Here is a 22,817-nt window from a genome sequence, read left to right on the forward strand (position 1 = left end):
CGAGGCCAGCAGACGGATTCCTCACTCGGGATGCCAGCGAGGAAGGCGGCTTGGAGCGGTCACCGTGCCATGTCCATGGCTGCATTTACGACGGGATCGAAGCAAACGCCGCTCTTTTGTAGTATCTCCGTTCAATCCTCCTCAGCCCCACCGATGGCATCCATGACCTCGCATCGCGGTGATGCAGGCGCCGCCATGGTTTTGGTTTTCAAGGTTGTGGAGATCACAGCGTGCAGTGGCTTGCTGACCTCGAGCACCACCCGCAACAACTCGTCTCTAAGGTATTTACCCCCCTTATCCTTCCTCTTGCTTATCACATATACCTAGGCCCAAGCTAATGCACACCATCTGTCTGATGGAATGACAAGATGATTTTATTTTGCCGTATTTTCTCTTTTTCCCCTTCTCCATTTGTTTGAGTAGTTCTGCTCGGGTGGATGCAGGGTGCGGGCTGAGGTTTGGATGCCATGTGCCAGCATATGGAAGTGCTGCGACCACTATTGTCACAGCTTGTGAGCTACTATAATGCTAATTGGGCTTGTGAAATTAATTATCCTTCTATTGACTGGATTAGGAATAGTTGCTCTTGCACGTGACTTTTCACTACGTGATTTGAGGAGAGTAAATAGCATAAAACTACTACTTTACAGGCTAGGGTTTCAAAAAACTACCGGTTTTCAATTTTTCTCAGATAACTACCAAATGGGTGGTTGACTGTTTCAGAAAACCCAAATCGTGGAGTGCTTAGCTATTGATCATGATTATGACAAGTCGGACCCGCACCTAAACTCACCGTCAGTTTGACCGTTTAGTTTGACCGTTACCTGACGTGTGGGCCCGTCAGTGTCTCTTCCTCCTGCTCTTCTCCTTCCTTCTTCTCCTCCCTCCCCGCAGCCCCGCCTGCGCCAACTCAAGTCATGGCCGCCGGCCACCCTGCTGCCCACGCCGCCGCTCCTTGACCTCCACGGCGACCAGAAAAAACAAAGGCCGGCTCCTGGTGCAGCTCATCTCATCCACCAGTGAAAAAAACAAAGGCCAGCTCCACCTCCTTCGCGCGGCCATGGCCACCTCCTTCGCGCGGCCATGGCTGCCGGCCCTCGCTGCTGCCCACGCTGCCCCCTTCTGCGCGGCCATGGCGACCGTCTCTGCGCGGAGGCCGGCCACGCCACACGCCAAGCCAGGGAAGGAGCGCCGCGCGAGGAGCAGCCGGCACCCAGGAGCACGGCCGCCGCCAACCACGCGCCATGGCCAGGGGGCTGGGACTCTGGCCGCCACGTCCAGGGGGCTGGGACTCTGCCCGCCGCGCCCAGGGGCTGGGACTCCGGCCGCCGCCCCGGGGCTGGGACTCCGGCCGCCGCCTTCGGACTCCATGGCCGCCGTGCCTTAGAAAGAGGGAGAGGGAGAGGATGCACGGAGGGGAGCTCACGAGAGGGAGGATGACGCACGACGGCTGCGGCGGCGCTGGAAGGGAGCTCCGTCGCGACGGGAGAGAGCTCCCCGTCGAGCACAGCGGCGGGTGCGCTCCTGTGGATCTTGAGCACGGGAGGGACCCGATGGCTTTTTTTCAATTTCTTTGGAGGACCTGATTGCTTTTTTAAGTTTGCAGGGACACTGACATATGGGCCCTAGATGTCATTTAACGGTCAAACAAACAGTCAAACAATCAGTTTTCTTACATACGGGCCCCAACTGTCATAATCATGATTAATAATAAAGCATTGGACAATTAGAGTTTTTTGAAACAGCCGTCCCCCGACTTGGTAGTTATCTGAGAAAAATTAAAAACCGGTAGTTTTTTGAAACCCTAGCCTGTAAAGTAGTAGTTTTATGCTATTTACTCATTTGAGGAAGATGTGTGGTCTTCAGACTCGGAGAATTCTGTGTTTTCCATTTGATCATTTCTGCAGAGACTGTCCTTCTGTGCATTATTTGGTAACCATCTAGTGCTGATCAGCTAATGCCCTGCGGCTGCTGCCCTTCAGACATGGAAATACATTTCATAGGCATAGCAATGCTTAGTGTTTCACCCGGTGCATTGACGTAATAAAGTACACAGCCTGGTGATCACTGATTACTATGGATATCATAAGAGAATAATTTACATCCAGACTGAACTCCATGGCTGCAAAATGTTCATGGTTTCTTCAGCATATATATTCTCTATACTATGTAATTCTCTGTTCAACCAAGTTAGCTTTGTAAGAGCCAATAAAAGTACGTATAGACTTTCATAGAAATATTTCATTGTTTAATTTGGTGGCTCGCTTCTAATCTCTAGAATATTTAAATGTACGGCAAAATTCTAGGTATGTATTGTCTATGTTTCAAATAAATATTTCGCCCACATACTTTTGACATTATCTATTCTCACAGACGTAGCCATGAAAATATACGAACAACCCATGTAACCAGGATTTTGTCTAATTTTATTATGTTTCATGCCAATAAGTTTGTTTCCTTGCCGTGCAATTTGTTTTCCTGCAATTGGTAATTACATTTTTTTGCGGGGAGGTAACTAAATTTCTGCTGACACTGAAAAGGTTAAGATGAATTCTATTGTATAGATAACATCATAACAGCAAAAGCAATTGCTGCCCCAAGTGTGACAACATGGTTCACTATTTTTTTTAGAACGAAGACGCCAGGGGCGTCCGGCTTTAAATTAATAAAGCCCACATCAGGCAGCGTGCACGAAACCAGAGTCTTACATAACATCAACTGTTAGAGTACGTAATGGGCCTAATGGGCCTGGGCTGGCGGTATAGCCCGTTAGTCTTAGGGTTAATTAGAGATAAGGGTCGCTTGCTTAGGGGTCAAGTAAGCCTTGCTGGGGAGTCAAGTAAACCTCTCTATATAAGGGGAGGAGATGTATCAATCTAATCAAGCAAGAATTAAGAAGGAAATCCCTTCCATCTTGGCTGGCCGTGGGCAAAAGGCCCCCGGCCAGCCCTCTCGCGCCCTCCTTCTAGCAGCGCCATAACAATTTGGTATCAGCTTTCCCGGATTCGATCATGTCCAGCCCTCCACCGAGTTCTTCCCACCCGCCGCCGCCACACACCTACCCGCCGCCACCAGCGTCTTCATCGGCGCTGCTGCCCCATACAACAGGCGCGCTGCATTGGGCGTGCTGGCATCCTCAGGGGCGATTGCACCCTCTGCCCCGGCGCCATCCGCGCTCGTCCTCACCCCGGAGCAGATGACAGCCGCAATCTTGGAATTATGGCAGGCCGTGACGGGCACCAGGGCCTTCCTCATCGGGCCCTATGCGCCCCAGCCACATCCCCAGCAGCCACCTCCTCTGCCGCCACACCAACAACAGCTTCCCCCGCCGCTGCCGCCCTCGGACGCGACCACGACGCCGGTCATCTCGTACCAGTATGGGATGCCCTACGATGGGACTGAGATGACCTCGTTCCCATCAGCGTCGCCGCCGTCCCAGGGCGCCCCCATCCAGCAGATCAAGTTCCTGCCGTCGCCGTCACCGCTTTCTGCTTGGATCGCTACCCGCCACGTGTCGGCGGCGGTGAGGCTGCATGCTATTGCGCGCGGCCTCCTAGCGCGTCGGCCTGTGCGGGAGATGCGTGGTCTGCAGCTGCCGCTCCTCCGAGTTGCGCTTCGCTGTGCAAAGGACCTCGATCTCATCTGCTGCGTCGGGGATCTTGGGCATGCGGTTTTCCCCACGGGCGGCGGGCATGCTGTTTTCCCCACGGACAGCGACCTCAAAGTCTGCGACATCGGCGGTTGGGGGGCGCACCCCTCCTCGCCATTCTCCATCGAAAGCCCTCCACTCTTCTCTGTGCGGTGCAGACCAATAGCCGTCCGGCGGGGAGAAGGCATGGTGTCACCGACAGGAGCGCACCTCGTAGCACCACTGCATTCCGTCGCCGGCCGCCGCAAGGGCGCCTCTGCTGGTCGCTCTTGCGACCACTTCCAGGTGGCCATACATAGGCGCTCCTTTTGTCCAGATGGTGTCCATGGGATCCAGGTGGCTGTACACGTGCACATCCGACGTGCGGATGGTGTCCACTTTATGTTTAGGGGTCCAAAATAAAGCGTCCCAGTCCATTTCAGGTTGAGAGTAATAAAACAAGCGAAGCTGTAAAAGGCTTGTTTTTAGGTGTTAGGTTTGTGTTGCGTCGAGTCATGGTTATAAGTTGGTTAGGTTGCAGCTCGAGGACAAGCTGCATGTCCAGGTGGGGTGTAGTGTTAGAGTACGTAATGGGCCTAATGGGCCTGGGCTGGCGGTATAGCTCGTTAGTTTTAGGGTTAATTAGAGATAAGGGTTGCTTTCTTAGGGGTCAAGTAAGCCTTGCTGGGGAGTCAAGTAAACCTCTCTATATAAGGGGAGAAGATGTATCAATTTAATCAAGCAAGAATTAAGAAGGAAATCCCTTCCATCTTGCTCGGACGTGGGCAAAAGGCCCCCAGCCGGCCCTCTCGCGCCCTCCTTCTAGCAACGCCATAACATCAACACCCTCAAAAGATCGAGCTAAAGAAGGGAAAGTCTTGGATTACAAGCCACAGCCGGCTAGATCAGAGCACGCAGGCTCGCACAAGTGATACCAAAAGGTGCCTCACGACCCTAGGGAGGCGGCGCAGGAGCGAGCTGTAGAAGATCAGCGTCTTGGTGCCTTCCCAGCGGCGCCCACTGCTGCATGAAGATGACACATTTGAAGATCACGTCAGCGGGATGAGCGGAAAGGAACCCTCGATCGTTAGTTTGTTCCTAATATGCCACACCGCACATAGTAATGCCCCAACGCAGCACCACATGACACCTCGGATGCTACCAGTAACCGAGGACAGGAGGGCAACTAGTTCAGCACTGGATCTGGGATCCCAATCCCGTCCAGCAGCCTCACGGGCCGCGCTCCACGCAAAGCGAGCCAAGTGGCAGTTGAAGAACACATGGTTGGCGGTCTCCGGCACACAGCAGGGCCCGCTGGCCGGCCCATTGCGCTTGGCTATGTTGACGGACGTTGGAAGTCTATCACGACACAAGTGCCACAGAAATACCTTAAACTTGAGGGGAATCCTAGCCTTCCACAGCCCGGATGCCGACTGTTGATAAGGTCCCCGGGCAAGCGCTCGATAGAGGGAATTGACCTAGAACTTGCCAGAGGCGTTGAGGTGCCAGGACACGATATCCAAACCCTGGGATAGCGTTACCTCCCCAACGAGAGACAACAAGTGTCCCAAACTTGTTGTCTTCGAGCCGGTAAGCTCGCGGCGGAAGAGCAGCGCCGGTGGGGACACACCCATAGCCTGAGACACAAAGAGGTTGGGCTCAAGAGCTATGTTGTAGAGATCTTTGAACCTGGACCAAAGGGGTTGATCACCAATCCAGAGGTCCAGCCAGAAACGTGTCGAGCGCCCATCCTTGACGGAAAATTTCGCCCCCATGGCGAAGATGGGCTTGATCGCCTGGATAGAGTTCCAGAAAGGAGAACCCCTTCCCGTGGCCTCGAAGAAGTTGCCGGATGAGAAGTATTTGGCCCTGAGCAAATCAACCCAAAGTCTTGTCTCCCCTTGAGACAATCTCCAGATCCATTTGCACATAAGCGCTACATTCATCAATTTGGACTTCATAACCCCAAGGCCCCCCTGGGGCTTGGAGCGACAAACGGCCGCCCATTTAACCATATGGTACTTGTGCCTTGTGCCGGATCCTTCCCAAAAGAACCTCGACCATGGCGTGTCCAGCTTGGTATGCACACTGTCGGCCAAAAGAAAGAGGCCCATGGCAGAGAGGAGAGGCTGGAGTTGGTAAGGATGAGTCGAGCTCCAGACGACATAAATCTGCCTCTCCAAGGGCCTACCCGGCCCGCTACCGTGGTGCAAAGGGGGGCCCAGTCTTGAATGGAAGGCGCCCTTGCCGCGATCGGTAGCCCGAGGTACTGGAATGGGAGAGAGCCCAGTTTACAGTTGAGCAAGTCCGCCACCGCTTGTCCCTCGACGGTCTCCATCCCCATGGACACCACTTCACACTTTTGGAAGTTGATTTTGAGACCGGACATGAGCTCGAAGCTCAACAAGATAGCCTTGACCGTGGCTATGCTATGCCTGTCCGGCTCAAACAGCAGCAGCGTATCGTCTGCGTACTGTAGGTGGGAGACCCCTCCCAGAACCAAGTGGCTAACCACCCCCCTTAGGTGGCCTGCCTCCCGAGCTTTATCCAACATTGCCGCGAGGGCATCTGCCACGAAGTTAAACAGGAGCGGGGATGCTGGGTCGCCCTGGCGCAGCCCCCGCTTGTTACGGAAGAAGTTCCCTACTCCGTTTACCGCAATCGCCGTTTGGCCTCCCGAGACCAGTTGCATCATGCGGTGAACCCACATCAATGAGAACCCTTTTCCCAAGAGGACCTGTCTGAGGAAGTCCCAATTAACACGGTTGTACGCCTTTTCGAAATCGAGTTTCAAAAGAATCGCTGGTTGTCACGAGCATTTGAGTTCATGCACTATCTCAAGGAGAGCAAGGGGGGCCTCCAGAATGTTACAACCACGAATGAAAGCTGATTGGTGTCTGCTAATGATGCGGTGAGCTACTGGAGTTAAACGCGTGGAGCAAGCTTTAGAGCAAATTTTAAACGGGACGTTAATCAGCGCAATGGGTCTGAATTGCCTAATGTTATCCGCACCCTGAACTTTCGGGATTAGGGAGAGGATTCGAAAGTTCAGACACGAGATATCGACCTCCCACGCATGAAACCGTTGCAAATCGAGAAGATCGACGCCTTGAGCAGGGGCCAGAAACGTTTAAACATAGCCATAGGCTAGCCGTTGGGGGCCGTGTCAGTTTTCATGCCGAGGAGGGCAGCGTCGATTTCCTGAGGAGTGAAAGCAAGGCCTAGCTCCTCATTCTCGGAGTCAGACACCTTGCTCGTAGGATCCCACAGATCACTACGGAGGTGCGCTAAGGGCGGCTCGCACGCGCCCATTAGTTGGATATAGAACTCATACACATGGCGTATGATGTCCGCTTGACGCAGCAGGAGCCCCTGCTCTGATTGCAAACGGAGAATGGCACATTTACGGCGACGGCCATTCTCGTAGGCGTGGAAGTATTTGGTGTCCGCATCTCCTTTCAGGGTCCACTTGAGCCCCCCTCTCCTACGCCAGTACTCTTCCTCACCCCGAAGAAGGGTCTCGACCTGGCCCTCCAGTTCGTAACGGTGCGCCCACTCCTGCTCTGAAAACGGGCGAGAGTCAGCCTGCGCATCCAGAATTGTGAGCTCCTGGACTAAATGCGCCCTTCGCAATTTGTTGTCCCGCCCTTGGTTGGCCCCCCAGCCCTTAAGGGATGCGCGGAGACCCGCCCCCATTGCGACCCAAAACTCCATGGTCCCCCGTTGGGGGCCCAGCCTATGGAGACAGGCGTCCCACTTCTGCCTAAAAACCTGGTCAAAGCCCGGAATTTCGAACCACGCCGTCTCGAAGAAGAAATGGGGGCTGCGCCTCAGTCTGTCCTCTCCCGTAGACAGGACCAAGGGGATGTGGTCGGACCCAATTCGGGTCTCAGCCACTAGCGAACACGGCACCTCCCAGTCAGCCGAGACGAGAACCTGATCAAGAACAAAACGGACCGGCGACAACTGTTTGTTCGTTCACATGAATCTAGCGCTGGATCTGGCCACTTCCCTAAGTGCCATGGCCGCAATAGCATTATTAAACATGGACTCCCTTGTCCAGTTAATATTATCGTTATTTTTATCCGCTCCCGAACGGATCAGGTTGAAGTCTCCCCCTACCACCAGCGGTAGGTTGAGCAAGACAGAGTTCGCCACTTTAGACTGGAGCTCATCCAAGAACTCGAGGGAACGCGAATGATCGGCCGGGCCGTAGACCACGATCACCACCCATTCGCGGAGCGAAGCCCGCTGACGGACATGGACAGAAATGAAGAAGGTGCCTGCCTCCCAAGACAGCACCTCACAGCATTCAAGATTAAGGCCCAGCAACATGCCGCTCGAATGGCCCACCGTCGAGACCCAATTCCACGAAAAACGTTCAAGAGGGTCAATGGCCGGTAGTTTGTGATGATGAAACTCGACATTGATGGTTTCCTGGATCCCTACTGCGTCAATGCCCTCATTGTGCATGTACTCTTTGAGCTGGGTCCGCCTCCCAGCGTGGCCGAAGCCGCGGTTATTCCAAAAGAGGAACCGCATTTAAATTATACGGTTGCAGAGGCGGATCCCTCGAGAGGTCACCGCTTTGGCCACGCGCCTCGTCTTCGGCTGATGACGAGGAGGGGAATTGGTACCAGGCCCCACTGCTACCACTCCCTGATCGGGCTGCACAGCCACGGTCGAGGATCCCCCCCCCCCCCCCCCCCCCAATCCCCTACCAGAGCGGCCGCGCGCGCAGCCGCAGCTTGAGCTAAAGCTGCCTGCGCAAGTTCCTTCGAACGAATAAGGGAAATCAACTCTCTAGCCTCACCCTCACTAGCAATATCCACCCTGCTGTCCCCCAAAATTTCACACAAGTGCTCATCCGAAAAGGAGTCGAGAATCGTAAAACGTAAGGGGGGGATTACCTTCGATCTCCATGTTCTTCTCAGCTTGCAGAAGTTGGGCGCACTGGAGCGAGGGGAGGTCGCCCTTGGCACCCTTGGGGCGGTCACTGGTGCGCGCGGGGGTCGGAGCAGCGGCCACCGCCTTGGAGCGCTTGGCCTTGGAGATAGGAGGCGCCACGGCCTCCGCCAGCAGACCCGCAACGGGGCCAGCAGGAACCACCGTCTGCCAGCCCCCCGCCGCCGCAGACGGGGAAGCCAGACCATCCTGGTCGTGCCTTTCTTGGTTAACTGCTCTAATGTTCCAACAGTGCAGTTTTGTTGGGTTAGTAAAAGTGGTACTTAGCCTTGGTATTGGCAAACTCCAAGTCGCTCCGCCTAATTTGTTTGAGAATTAGGCAAACACAGAAGCTGTTATTTGTTGAATGCGACTTTCGCTTGCTGATAGATTCAGTTATGGTGTAGTTTGCACTACTCAAAATGATTTTATTTTGTATCACAAATTTCAGGAACCTTATCACAATAGATCATTGTCATTGTAGCTTCAAAGGACATGTATGTTGCATATCCCGTCACTGAACAAGATTCAATTTTAGTGTATGCCAGCCATCCTCCTCAATGCCCTCCTCTCAGCTGCTCAAGTAGTTCTTCCTTCTCATTATCAATTAATAAGTTGGTTACAAAGTATGCGTGAAGATTACTGCACACAGAGATTGCCTGGCAGACTAAAATAATTATGGTTTGACCATGTCAAATTTTACGCTAAGCAAATATTTGCATTTAGTACTTGGTTGAAATGCTTGATTTTCTTGGACACACACATACACACACTACTTATTCAGTTGTATGCCTTTTAACATGCTAAATGATTATGCAATAATGGCTGCTTCCTGCTACGCATTGGTTGCATCCGAACTGTGCATAATGTATGAACCGAAGTTCAAAGTAATATCCATACCAGTTGTAAATTGGCTGTCAGTTCTCTTATATTCAAATAAACAGGGAATCGATCTTGCTAAAAGTAATCATTTTATGTGATGAATATTTTCAGGAAACCTATTACAAAGGTGGGGTCTTTCTATTGTCTTTCACTAGCCATATGCATCATAGAGAGTCTAGCCTGCATCAATGTGGACTTGGTGAGTTCTATCCAATTTCTTTGACTGGTATTCAAATGAAGGAGAGAGATTGCAGAGTAGGATGATCTTGTTTCTGGCTTGATTCAGATTCTGATACAGTGTTCATACAATTAAACTCATCCTTAGATACCAAGCTAATCCTATTTGTACTTACTAAATGAGACAGATAAACTTTTTAAGTAGACTTATGCGATGACCAAAACGTGGATACTTTAGCTTGACATAAAAAACTTGGTATGTCAGCTCCAACATCTGATCAGGATAATGAAGTTCTATTGGTCCTTACTGCTCTTCCAAATCCCTCGGAAAAAACTACTATACTACTATTTCTATTTTTTAGTCTTGCTTCCATTCATGTATTTTGTAGTACCCTGGGTATATACAATAGTAATAGTACAGATGAACGTGTAGTAGTACTTGCATTCTTGCATAGTAAGTTAAGCATGCTATACTATATGTCAAACACTCGTGCCAACGATATTTAGATATGCTGTTGCAGCATATGTGGTACACTAGGACCCTTCACAGTTATCATGTGCAGAATCTTGAGTTTCCCTCTCCCCATTTGTTTGTTCATTCCGACAAGCATCTACAAAAGTTTTATAGCGCGAACATATCACTGATTTGCCAAGACACCAAAGTCTTGTTATTATTTTTAATCACTTTTGATCTTGAACTCCAACGACTGATAATTACGACTCTTTGAATAAGTCTCTGATCTTTATGATATATAAAAATGCAAGCAATATTTTGCTTGCCAGCTACTATGCGGTGTCCTTCATTAACTTCTGACTGACCTTATGTCAGTTGCATATAGCTTAGACTTTAGGCCCGTTCGGTGTCACTCCGCTCCACGCTCAGCTTCGGGAGCGGACGGAGTTGTAGTTCGAAATCTTGGAGCGGGCAAACAGCCACTCCGCAGATTCTAGGAGCTGGTGAATTCCCGAACGGGTCCTTTGATTGAAGTAAAGCACTCATGCTTTGCTGGCTATATTTACATGCAGTGCTTGAAGTTTAAGAGAGACCAGGCCTAGGACGCAAAGAAGATGGAAAAGTTTGACGACATCTTTTTCGCTTTCATGACTCATTGACCTCATGGTATTTTAGATCGTTTCTCGAGGGTTACGGTCATTTGTAAAAGGGCAGCCCGGTGCACGTAGCTCCTGCTTGCGCAGGGTCTAGGGAAGGAACTGACCGCTTTGGGTCTATAGTATGCAGCCTTTTCCTACATCTCTGTAAGAGACTGTTTCCAGGACTCGAACCCGTGACCTCATGGTCACAAGGCAACAACTTTCTCGAGGGTTACGGTCATGTGTACCAGACCAAAAATCGTTTCACTAATTTGGACATGTGATCTTTTCCATTATGCAGCTAACATAAGGGAAGTTTGAGTGAAGAAGCTAAATATATAGCACTCAAAGAAAGGAAGGGGTGAGACCATGAGAGAAAGAAATATCTTTTTTTGTTCCCGTATCTTTCAGAAAGTCACAACTCGCTGTGGTGGATGGGCATATGACAGTTGACAGACTCCCGTTATGCCTTTTATGTTGATCATGAATGAAGTGTGAGCTAGCGTTAGATTGTTTTCCTGGTACACAGTTGATATCTACACTTACTACACAATCATCATGTTTTGCTGGTACACAGCTGATATGTACACTTACTACACAATCATCATAATGTTCACCAATGTTTAGAGCTGTCTGAATCATGTGATTGCAAAGTAGGACTAATACGGTAATGAGTGGGAAAACTGTTAATCACCAGTGTTTTATTTGCTGGTGTGTTAGGCACATAAGTAACTGGTTTATCATTTTTCACAAACCAAGCTGAGGCTTAGCTTCTGATGTATATGGCCCCAACTCTATATTTTTATTGTAAAAAAAGTAAGTACAATGTTAAATGTGCTGGTTCACATGGCAATTGCTCCATTCTTCATATAGGTCGTTTGGGTTTCAAACTACAGTGAAGATAACTCAGCAAGCGATCAACGTGGCACCCGTCGAGGCTGTGAGCGCTGTGAATGGCGTCGGTCTTGTCAAACTTATGGCCGGCAGGAGCATGGGCCACATTACTCTTCATGCCACCCTAAGCAGCCGAGATGTTGGCTGCTATTTGAACCCTGAGATTGATTTCCACATTGGAGGGGAGGGAGGCCTGTTTGAGTTCCTGTATGAAAGGATAAAGAAGAAGGGGCATGTTGTCATCGTTGTTGTTGAAGGCGGTGATCAGAAGTTGATTCCCCGGACTGATGACCAGAAGCGAGAGCAGGATGAGTCTGATAACATGTCTTTTCTTGCCGTTGGCCTTCTTCTATAAAGTTTACATGCAACTCTCCTGTATGGTTAAAAAAAACTACTAATTGAAATGTTGTTTCTTTGATGATTACTCATATCTTTTACAGTTTTTGTATCAAAACAATTATATTTTCATTGATGGCCGCTTGGCCTCATTTTCTAGGAGAATGAGATGTGGGATAAACGACTCTGAAATGTTTGCTTCCCTTCAAACCATTTATTGGCTAACTAACTTTGGCTACTGTTGCACATGATACAATACTTTGTTGTTACCATGTTGCCTTTTATTGGAGCTTAACTCTCTGCAATCAATTGAACTTCTACACAAAAGGCTAAGTTCTTACCGTTTTACTTGCTCAAACACAATGTTACTGGAAAAAATGAAAATATTCTCAACGAGCACATGGTTTTAAATGGGATTATGTGCCAGTTAAGTGCCACAAAAATAGTCTCCTTAACTGGTATGTATTTGTTTGTATACATGGGGATCTAAATTCTTAATGTGCATGCTAGCTCAACAAAAGATCGCTGAAAAATGCACATATTTTCATTGTGGACACACCTTTAGCGTGCCTATGCGCCATTTGGCGCAACGGGTCCACTAGTCACTATATATCGCTCCGTAGAAAGGCATACATCCATGTTGAGTTACTTGGAGGGGGCGGCTGGGGAGAACCCTAGCCGCCGCCCACACTCCTCCTCCCCTTCAATCTCCCACCGCCACCAGAAGGCCGGCAGGCAAAGCCCAGCCCGACGGAGGAGGCATCGTCATTGCAAGTCTTATGTCCTCGCTCGGGCTACTTCGGAGAAAACCCCGGATCTTGGTTTCTCATATCACACGATGACGATGTTTGGCGCGGTTCTCCCTTCTAGGGTCATCATTTTGGAGCAGTCGCTAGAGGGGTCGAGAGGTGGAGCGGCGTCGTGTATACCACGTCGATAACGGTGGGTCTCGGCGGTATGCCAAACGTTGCATGGAAAACAAAAAAAATTCTACGCACACGCGAGATATATCCATGGAGATGCATAGCAACGAGGGAGGAGAGTGTGTCTACGTACCTTCATAGACCATAAGCGGAAGCGTTTAGTAACGTGGTTGATGTAGTCAAACTTCTTCACGGTCCAACTGACCGAGTACCGAGCGTACGGCACCTCCGCGTTTAGCACACGTTCAGCTCGGTGACGTCCTCGCTTTCTTGATCCAGCAAGACAGCGAAGTAGTGGATGAGTCCGGCAGCACGACGGCGTGGTGTCGATGGTGGTGATGCTATCTTCGCAGGGCTTCGCCTAAGCACTACGAAAATATGGCCGAGGGACGAAACTGTGAAGAGGGGCGATGCACACAGCTAAGAGATTGTCGTGGGTTATGTGTGGCGCCCCTCCCACATATATATAGGTGGGGGAGAAGGAGCAGCCAAGGAGGCACCCAAGGAGGCCGAATCCTCCTTGGGTTCCTTCCCTAGCCGCCCCCCTTACCATATTTGCCCGAGAGGGAAAGGAAAGGGGGGAGAGGGAAGGAAGGGGGGGTGAATCCCCCTCCTTCCTTTCTCCCACAGACCGACTGCCATAGGGGGGGTGCCAGCCCCTTGTGGGCTGGTGTGCTCCCCTCTTTTGGCCCATATGGCCCATATACCTCCCGGGGGTGCCCGAAACCCCTTCCGGCGATCCAATGACTACTCGGTGCACTCTGAAACTCTTCCAGTGTTCGAATATCATCGTCCTATATATCAATCTTTACCTCCGGACCATTCTAGAGCTCCTCGTCATGTCCATGATCTCATCCAGGACTCCGAACAACATTCGGTCACCAAATCATATAACTCATATAACACTATATCGTCAACGAACGTTAAGCGTGCGGACCCTACAGGTTCGAGAACTATGTAGACATGACCGAGACACCTCTCCGGTCAATAACCAATAGCAGAACCTGGATGCCCATATTGGCTCCTACATATTCTACGAATATCTTTATCGGTCGAACCTTATGACAACATACGTAATTCCCTTTGTCCATCGGTATGTTACTTGTCTGAGATTCTATCGTCGGTATCTTCATACCTAGTTCAATCTCTTTACCGGCAAGTCTCTTTACTCGTTACGTAATACATCATCTTGCAACTAACTCCTTAGTCACTTTGCTTGCAAGGCTTCTTCTGATGTGTATTACCGAGAGGGCCCAGAGATACCTCTCTGAAACTCGGAGTGACAAAATCCTAATCTCAATCTATGCCAACTCAACAAACACCTTCGGAGATACCTGCAGAGCATCTTTATGATCACCCAGTTACATTGTGACATTTCGTAGCACAAGGTATTCCTCTGGTATTCGGGAGTTGCATAATCTCATAGTAGAAGAAATATGTATTTTACATTAAGAAAGCAATAGCAATAAACTGAACGATCATAAGCTAACGGATGAATCTTGTCCGTCACATCATTCTCCTAATGATGTGATCCCCTTATCAAATGACAACACATGTCTATGGTTAGGAAACCTTAACCATCTTTGATCAACGAGCTAGTCTAGTAGAGGCTTACTAGGGACACAATATTCGTTTATGTATTCACACGTGTATTTAAGTTTCCGATCAATACAATTCTAACATGAATAATAAACCTTTATCATGAATAAGGAAATATAAAATAACAACTTAATTATTGCCTCTAAGGCATATTTCCTTCAAACATAGTCTTGGATGCGGATTCATCTTGATGGACGAGCACGGGGTGGTGGCGCTGTTTGGCGTCGTGGCGGCGTCGACGACTGGCCTGGCAAGGATAATGCAGATCTCTACCCTGAAGATGGGTCGACTGTTCGATGGTGGTGGCAGCTTCTGAAGTGTGTGATGGTGCACGCTTAGGATCTGCTGGACCGGATGTGTGCTCCTGATACGCCATGCGGGTGGCTCAATGATGACCCTAGTTTTGGATGGTGGGGCATTGTAGTAGCATCTCACATTGTTTAGTTTGTGGTGTGGAGTGGTGGCTTCAGATTGTTTGATGTATGTTTTTGTTAGATATTTGTATAATAATTTAATAAAGATGTTTGTGTGCATCTTTTGATGCAGAGACTAGAGTTTCAACCTCATTTTCTAAATAAAAAATTATGAGTTACTTTAAAATTTTAAAAAATATAAGAGTGAGTTCGCTTTTATCTTCTATTTCCTCTATCTCTAAATATAGCGTGTATTAACTATTTTTTGAGTCAAATTTCCTAATCTTTAACCAAGTATGTAGTAAATTTTATCAACATCTAGAAAACCAAATCGGCACCAATAGATTCATCATAAAATATAATTTCATATGGCATATATTTGGTATTGTAGATATTTATTACTTATTTCCATGTAATAAATTTGGTCAAAATTTGTGAAATTTAACTCCTAAGTACTGTATTACGGAATTACACCATTTATAGGAGGTCAGATTACCCTCATTTAGTGAAACTGAACCCCAATTTTGTTTATAAGCATTCTAACCCATTTTATATGGTGGGACCCACCCATCACGTGATTGGGCATGATGATAAGGCACACAACTAAGATGTATTTAGTCGAAGCGTTTTCGGCGTCCAACCGATATAGTCAGTTAATGAGAAATATATACTCAAGCGGATATTCTAGTCCCATCTCAGTCCTCGCCATCCCCGTACCCATCCCCAGTGCGGAGATAAGAAAAACCTCTTCCCATTTGCCATTGGGTTTTTCATTCTTGCAGAAAAAACCACACGTATTGGTAGCACACTATACATCAACAAATCAACCGTTGGGTTAGACTAGGTTCAGTTTTGTGTGTGTGGGGGGGGGGGGGGGGGGAGAGTGCGTTTGGGCTCAGCCGCTCCGTATCTTCGGGGTTTTTAAGCGACTATGCGTGGAGACTAAAATTGCTACTCACTCCATCTCAGTTTACACGGCTTGCACATGTATCTAGGTCATCCATGTAACTTATATAAAATAAATTGTTTAACATAAAAAATATATCATAAAAATAGAATATTTGAAGTTTGTAATGATATATTTTTCGTAATGTATGCCTCTTATTAAGTTGGTCAAATTAACGACCTACGTACACGTTCAAGACTTGTAAACTGAGATAAAGGGAGTAGTTAGATGGACAATACATTAAAGCTATTGTTTATGGAGCTCGACAATACATTCCTTCTGGTGGAGATTAAAATTAGCACATCTTTTTTCCCTAAGACTGGTTATAATGGGGAGTATCATATAGTAATATCATGCATATGATATTATTGTATGATACTACCACCCTAATGCATAGTATCATATATTAGTATCATGTAGTATTTTATTTATTGTCATGCATGACACAAAGTAGCATAGCATTTACTATGATAAGATATCATGATATGATACATCATCATCACTTTCTTCATTTAAGACCATGACACCTTATCAAAATTGCCTAGTTGACATGCATAATACTAACTATGATACTACAATTACGACTAACCTAATATAATAGAATAAATATCTAGAAGAACATAGGTAACAGAACACGTTGCCACCTTAAATAAGGGTGTGGTCGCATGGGCAATGGTGGTGCCGGTGTATGTTACACGCCTCCTACTCGTCCGAGCAAAGTTGCATTATAGAACTGCCGATCATAACGGACCGCGTGGATGCAGCCACAAGATCTTGCAAATGTCTGAGATGTGCGGCTTAATCCTATTTCTAGCAACCTTTTAGCAAGTTTTATTAATCGATAGCATTGACAAAGCATTGAAGGATTTACAATGAGACACAACCTTTTAGCATTTTTCTTTGTATTTAGTACTCAAAAGTGAACGTGAAGGAGTCATTTCAACTTTTGAAACTGGACTAAGTGCACCCCTCATGTTTTTTTTTCTAAAGCAACTAGATGAACATCGAGATCACTCTACCGACCATTGTTTTCTTCTCCGTTTCTAATTACTGAACTTTCACAGGTTTGATTACTTGCTAAACATGGCACATACATGCAGGCACATGCTCGTCACATGACATAACTTTTCTTAATTTCTGTTCTCTAATCACCACACTACCGTCGGCGTTCTGCGAACGGGGTCTCCAGACTTGTTTATCTGCGACCTATGGCGTGGCTCTACGAGTGGGCCCGTACGGCCCATCTTCATCAACAAGCATTCAAGACCCTCGCGAGGGGTCAAGCCTCGTGAGACGGATGTCACAAGACCTCCTCAGGAGCGGCCTCATCAGGCTGGCTCGCGAGGGGCGAAGAGATCAAAGCAAGGCAAACCTCGCGAGTTTCAATGACGTGAGCCATGACGATCGAGGCCAGGCAGGTGCCAGGCGTGCGCCGGCGTGCACGGTGTCCTTATTTCCTCTTTGATGCTAAGGAGGCAAGCGCATGCAAGGAGTACCGAGGCGTCAAGAAAATGTTTACATATCGGTGCAACGAGACCAAGACCAGCAGGACAGCAAGAAGGAGGTCACCGTGGAGCCCAAGACAGCGTCACCACCAGAGCCTTTGGCAGGCGAAGACTGCTTTTGTCAGGATAACTTGTACTAGCTGTCCCCTTTCAAATTGGCCGTTGTTGGCTCCCTTACCGCTCAATATTTGAGGAGAGGATCAGGGCCTCTATAAATAGGATTAGCCACCACGGTAGGGGGGGGGGGAGTGCGTTTGGGCTCAGTCGCTCCGTATCTTCGGGGTTTTTAAGCGACTATGCATGGAGACTAAAATTGCTACTCACTCCATCTCAGTTTACAAGGCTTGCACGTGTATCTAGGTCATCCATGTAACTTATATAAAATAAATTGTTTAACATAAAAAATATATCATAAAAATAGAATATTTGAAGTTTGTAATGATATATTTTTCGTAATGTATGCCTCTTATTAAGTTGGTCAAATTAACGACCTACGTACACGTTCAAGACTTGTAAACTGAGATAAAGGGAGTAGTTAGATGGACAATACATTAAAGCTATTGTTTATGGAGCTCGACAATACATTCCTTCTGGTGGAGATTAAAATTAGCACATCTTTTTTCCCTAAGACTGGTTATAATGGGGAGTATCATATAGTAGTATCATGCATATGATATTATTGTATGATACTACCACCCTAATGCATAGTATCATATATTAGTATCATGTAGTATTTTATTTATTGTCATGCATGACACAAAGTAGCATAGCATTTACTATGATAAGATATCATGATATAATACATCATCATCACTTTCTTCATTTAAGACCATGACACCTTATCAAAATTGCCTAGTTGACATGCATAATACTAACTATGATACTACAATTACGACTAACCTAATATAATAGAATAAATATCTAGAAGAACATAGGTAATAGAACACGTTGCCACCTTAAATAAGGGTGTGGTCGCGTGGGCAATGGTGGTGCCGGTGTATGTTACACGCCTCCTACTCGTCCGAGCAAAGTTGCGTTATAGAACTGCCGATCATAACGGGCCGCGTGGATGCAGCCACAAGATCTTGCAAATGTCTGGGATGTGCGGCTTAATCCTATTTCTAGCAACCTTTTAGCAAGTTTTATTAATCGATAGCATTGACAAAGCATTGAAGGATTTACAATGAGACACAACCTTTTAGCATTTTTCTTTGTATTTAGTACTCAAAAGTGAACGTGAAGGAGTCATTTCAACTTTTGAAACTGGACTAAGTGCACCCCTCATGTTTTTTTTTCTAAAGCAACTAGATGAACATCGAGATCACTCTACCAACCATTGTTTTCTTCTCCGTTTCTAATTACTGAACTTTCACAGGTTTGATTACTTGCTAAACATGGCACATACATGCAGGCACATGCTCGTCACATGACATAACTTTTCTTAATTTCTGTTCTCTAATCACCACACTACCGTCGGCGTTCTGCGAACGGGGTCTCCAGACTTGTTTGTCTGCGACCTATGGCGTGGCTCTACGAGTGGGCCCGTACGGCCCATCTTCATCAACAAGCATTCAAGACCCTCGCGAGGGGTCAAGCCTCGTGAGACGGATGTTATAAGACCTCCTCAGGAGCGGCCTCATCAGGCTGGCTCGCGAGGGGCGAAGAGATCAAAGCAAGGCAAACCTCGCGAGTTTCAATGACGTGAGCCATGACGATCGAGGCCAGGCAGGTGCCAGGCGTGCGCCAGCGTGCACGGTGTCCTTATTTCCTCTTTGATGCTAAGGAGGCAAGCGCATGCAAGGAGTACTGAGGCGTCAAGCAAATGTTTACATATCGGTGCAACGAGACCAAGACCAGCAGGACAGCAAGAAGGAGGTCACCGTGGAGCCCAAGACAGCGTCACCACCAGAGCCTTTGGCAGGCGAAGACTGCTTTTGTCAGGATAACTTGTACTAGCTGTCCCCTTTCAAATTGGCCGTTGTTGGCTCCCTTACCGCTCAATATTTGAGGAGAGGATCAGGGCCTCTATAAATAGGATTAGCCACCACGGTAGGAGGGGACAAGACGAACCCTCGGCCATCTCATCTTGGACTAGATCCAACCCATACACACACCCACCAAGCACAAGAACACCTCACCTTAGGAGGCTGTTCTCCCCTTGTACTGTTCATCCTTAGTCCGAGAGGCAATCCACCGCATCACATTGGAGTAGGGTATTACACCACAATGGTGGCCCGAACCAGTATAAATCTTGTGTCTCTTGTGTTGTGAGTTCGTCAAGCATGCCTTCGAGATCGCGGCGAGGTTGAGGGCGTGAGTTGGTAGGGGGAGATCTTCGTGCGCACCCCAGTGTTCGAACCATAAGGGTTTTGCCGGAGCCCGAGATCCGACATTTGGCGCGCCAGGTAGGGGTGCGCCGAAGCCTTCTTCTTCGTCGACCCACGCTTCGTCACCCCACCAAGCTCATGGCCGACGCTCGCCGGGCTCGCGCGAAGCGCCGGGCCGCTCTCGTCGCCCGTGTCGCTCAGACGGCCCCAGTAGGCGGGCCTCCCCGTCGTTCTCCGTCACCCGCCGCCAACGCCGTCACCGGTCCAGCGGCAAACGAGCAGCCAGCCTCTTCGCTGCATCCCTCCGTGCGCCGTGACGGCCACACCGCCACCCCATCGCTGACTCCGGCCGGCTCGTCATCTCACACTCGCCGCACACTCATGGATGCACAGGCCGCACTGCTCATGGCACACGAGCTCCTGCGCTACCGTCCAGTCAACGACCTCTACGAGGACTGGCTGGACCGCATCGCCGAGCTCGTCAGCGCCGCGGGAGGCTCTCCTGCACCGTCCCTCTCGCTGCCTCGCTCGCCCCCAGCTGCGGGCGGCGTGGCTCACGGAGCTCCTCCGCCCCCTCTGCAACAAGATGGCACCCTTGCACCGAGGCATGCGACTCAGGGAGCACCTCAGCCTCCCTCGCGTCAAGACGGCATCCTCACTCGAAGATGCGCGGCCCAGCGGCGCGGCCCACCGCGCCACATGCCATCGCACGAAGAAAGAAGCTGCCAAGAGATTCCCCGTCCACAAGGAAACGCTCCACCACTCCCAACTCCACTACGCCAGGATTGCTTGCTGTGACAGGGCCATGCGCCGGGTGTCGCAGCGACGCAGGGGCACCACGACCAAGCTCTGCCTCCACGACGACCCGCGGTGGCCACGGCGGGCTGCCGCGCCTTCACCCCTGAGCTGCGTAGCGTTGCCTGGCCAAGCAAGTTCAAGCCAGACTTGCCTCCGCGCTACGACGACACCCCAGACCCTGCGGAGTTCCTGCAGCTCTACGAGCTGAGCGTCGAGGCGGCCAACGGCAACGAGAAAGTCATGGTGAAATGGTTCCCCATGGCTCTCAAGGATGGTGCCCACTCCTGGCTCCTGAACCTGCCTCCAGGCCTGATCTCCTTCTGGAACGAGATGCGCGACCGCTTCGTCACCAACTTCCAAGGCACTCGCGACCACCCCCCGACTGTGGGTGACATGCGCCACGTCAAGCAGCAACCAGGGGAGACCCTCCAGAAGTACATCCAGCGCTTCAACAACGTTTGTCTCAAGATCCCCAAGATGACGGACGAGGCCATCGTCCCTGCGTTCTCCGATGACGTCCGCGACGTCAAGATGAAGGAGGAGCTCACCATCCACGAGGAGCTGTGCACATCCCTAGAGCTGTTCAACCTGGCGACCAAGTGCGCGAGGGCTGAGGAAGGGCGCCTTTCCCTTCTCGAGCTCCTGGCTGCCGACCTGGAGGAGAAGAAAGTCAAGGCCAAGGACGTGAAGCGCAAGGGAGCGGCCGTACTCGCGGCAGAGCCGGACACGAAGCGCGGCAGGGACCAGCCTGAGTCATCCAAGAGCAGCCGACCGTTCTGCGCCTTCCACAATGTACACAACCACAACACCAACGATTGTCAAGAGCTCAGAGCCATGCGCGACGGACGCTTCGGTCGACGCCCCGAGCACAACAACCGAGGCTACGGACGAGGAGGAGGACGCGGCGGAGGACGCTGGGATGACTGGGGCCCACGCCAGGAGTGAAGCGACCGGCCTCATGAGGACCGCTGGCAGGATCAGCCTCGCGAGGGTGCCTGGAGGGATTAGCCTCGCGAGGACCGTCCTCAGGGCAATGCTGGGCTTCCTCCACTGCCGCCACCACCAAGAAGGAACGACGGCCACCACCAAGACGAGGGGGCTGGGGGCTTCCAGGAGCCGCGTGCTATCGCCTGCATCTTGGGCGGAGCTCAAGCCCCAGCCTCACAACGCATCTTCAAGAAGTTTTCTCGCGAGGTGAACGCATTCCTCCCCAAGCTCGAGGCTACTCGCCCGCTCAGGTGGTCCAAGTGCGCTATTACCTTCAGCTCAGCAGACCAGCTCAAGTGCGCGGCCATCGCCGGCGCTCTCCCGATGCTCTGTTCACCCGTCATCAGCAACGTGCAAGTCACCAAGACTCTCATCGACGGTGGCGCAGGGCTTAACGTCATGTTCGTCGAGATGTTCAACAACCTTCAAGTGCCCTACGATCAACTTCAGCCTACCAAGCCTTTCTCAGGAGTGACCGACGGCTCCACCACCCCGATAGGGCAGGTCCGCCTCCCAGTCACCTTCGGACAGCGTGACAACTACCACACCGAGCTCATCGACTTCGACGTCACCCACATCCGTCCGCCGTACAATGCCATCCTCGGGTATCCAGCCCTGAGTAAGTTCATGGCGGTGACCCACCACGGGTGCAACGTCCTCAAGATGCCAGGAAGCGGCGGAATCATCACAGTCCCCTGCGAAGAAAGAGACGCGGTGTGCTCCCTCGAGCGTGCCTTCCAAGCTGCAGCAATCGACGACCCCGACAGCAAGGGCGAGTATCCTCCTGAGGCCATCCCCAAGAAGAAGAAGCAGTTACTCCGTGCTGGGCCTCAGGAGAACGGCGCCGCAAGTGGCGCCACGTTAGGATCAGCGCCCACACCTGGGGTGCCTCCCTCTGTTGCATAGGAAGGCGCGTCCAACGCCTTCCTCGGGCAGGGCTCGGGGGATCTCTTCTAGAGGGCCTCATACCTTGCCAACATTACGAGGAAGGCGCTCGGGCACCACATGGAGGCGTGCTTCGCGACACGTTTCCCTCAGGAGGGCACCAGGCGAAGAGCACCTGGCGCTCAGGAGTTCATCCACGAAGCCACTCAGGAGCTTCAGGAGGCAAGAGCAATTCGCGGCGACCGCCGCCCACCCGGCGCTGCTCCCCACCCCGGCAAGGGTGATGAGCTGCGCGTCTGCATCGACATCCCAGGGCTCAACTGGGCCGCATCTCAGGAGCGCTTCTGGCCTTCGCGTGCTGGACGCTGCGAGGGTCCACCGCACAGCTACATTCGCATGCCATTTGGCATGCCAAGCATGGCGTCCGCCTACCAACGCAACTTGCGGCGCGTCCTGGCGGCTCAGGAGGCCAGGCATCAGG

General features: G+C 50.2%; 2 pseudogenes across 1 annotated transcript; both read left to right on the forward strand.

Moving 5' to 3' along the window:
- The first annotated feature begins 518 nt into the window (after positions 1 to 518).
- On the forward strand, positions 519 to 11,656 carry LOC147959944 (uncharacterized; annotated as a pseudogene). Its single transcript, XR_015612380.1, has 2 exons — positions 519 to 9,653; positions 11,597 to 11,656. The product of XR_015612380.1 is annotated as an uncharacterized LOC147959944 (transcript).
- A 9,598-nt stretch (positions 11,657 to 21,254) lies between these two features.
- LOC147959945 (uncharacterized) lies at positions 21,255 to 22,357 on the forward strand (annotated as a pseudogene).
- The last annotated feature ends 460 nt before the right edge of the window (positions 22,358 to 22,817 follow it).

Source organism: Triticum urartu, chromosome 7A (assembly GCF_056163025.1).
Source record: "Triticum urartu cultivar PI428250 chromosome 7A, HENAU_Tu73, whole genome shotgun sequence".
In the NCBI taxonomy this organism is placed as follows: Eukaryota; Viridiplantae; Streptophyta; class Magnoliopsida; order Poales; family Poaceae; genus Triticum; species Triticum urartu.